General features: G+C 47.0%; 1 long non-coding RNA gene across 1 annotated transcript; it reads left to right on the top strand.

Moving 5' to 3' along the window:
* The first annotated feature begins 371 nt into the window (after positions 1-371).
* On the top strand, positions 372-1,164 carry LOC134446691 (uncharacterized). The gene is made up of 3 exons (XR_010034448.1): positions 372-654; positions 739-810; positions 895-1,164. It is a non-coding gene; the product is annotated as an uncharacterized LOC134446691 (long non-coding RNA).
* The last annotated feature ends 228 nt before the right edge of the window (positions 1,165-1,392 follow it).

The raw sequence follows: 1,392 nt of genomic DNA, 5'->3' as shown, positions 1-1,392 counted from the left end.
TTTATCTGGGAAGGTTGGTCTGTTGCTGTAATTGAATGAGGGGCCGGTGGGAGGACTATATAGCCTAACTTGTGGGTGCTGTGTATTCACGGAATGTAGTGTGCTGTGACATGAGTAGTCTAGTGAACACTGATGCAATGATTATTCTTAACCTACGGGTGCTGTGTATTCACTGAGTGTAGTGTGCTGTGACATGAGTAGTCTAGTAGTGAAACCTCACTGTGATGCAATGATTATTCGTAACCTACGTGTGCTGTGTATTCACTGAGTGTAGCGTGCTGTGACATTGGTAGTCTAGTAGTGAAACCTCACTGATGCAATTGTAGCAAAGTGGACTTTGACGTTCCTTTTTCATTTGCGGTGCGTGCGTCATTACGTCACACCGACCTATCAGCTGACCTCACAGCTGATTTCACTCCAGCTGAGACGCCGGCTTTTCACAAGCTAGGAGGAATAGCTGTCGGTCAACGTGCTTTCCTTTGTCCATCCAAACGTGCATTCTGGTCTACTCTTTGCACTCCGATCTGTTGCCAAATTCAACTTGGCGTGACACGCTCTCCGCCTCGTACAAGAGTATCTACCGGTGCCATCAGCTGTTTGTTGGCTACCCTGTTCATCTACCAAAGCTCCGAGAGCTCTCTCCTTCTGGCTCAGGTAGGCCACCCAAATTACGCCACACGTTCGCTAACGTTTTGATTTGTTTGATTCGGGTCTAACCGATGATGTATTTTGTTGTAGCGTGGGTTTGAGTTTCCTCTGACTCGTCGGCCTTTATTGTCTCCCTCCTCTCCTCCTCTGCTGTTGTGGAACGTGAGTATACCGCTTCAACTTTTCATCACGTTGTAGAATTGGTACAATAGCCCAGTTACATCGCATTATCCTCTGTATTTGTAGGCGCCTGGGTGTAGCTGCAGACTCCCGGTTCGCTCTGAATTGCTGCTGTTTTGTCCCCCCCTCGATACGTGCTTCGGACTGACGCGTCGCAGTGTCCGGTCATCCGAGGGCTATCACTCCGAAAGCATTCAGCAGCCCAGCATAAGTTAACTTGCGCAGGTGGCGCATGTGGCCGAGTTCAGTGTGTGTGTGAATGTAGTCTGTGTGAGTGAGTGTCCTGTTATGTCGTGGTGAGAGCGCGATTAATTTGTTTATTTTGTACATTTTCTTTGAGGGATGTTTCTTTCTTTTGTTTGATTATTTTCTTTTGACTTGAGTTGGGAACTTCAATTTGAATTATTTTGTTTTTGTTTCTATAATTACTGAATGTGCACGGCTTGTAGCCTAAACCAATGCCCCTGGCCTGATGGTAACTTACTAATTCCCATCAGTCCTGCTCTCGCCTGTAGCAATCTCTTTCTGTGGCGAGTTAGATTTTGCTGGTGGGCCCTGCAATTC

The sequence above is a fragment of the Engraulis encrasicolus genome, chromosome 4 (genome assembly GCF_034702125.1).
Source record: "Engraulis encrasicolus isolate BLACKSEA-1 chromosome 4, IST_EnEncr_1.0, whole genome shotgun sequence".
NCBI lineage: Eukaryota > Metazoa > Chordata > Actinopteri > Clupeiformes > Engraulidae > Engraulis > Engraulis encrasicolus.
Note: the sequence above shows the minus strand (reverse complement) of the source record. Positions and strands in the feature narration are given on the sequence as shown.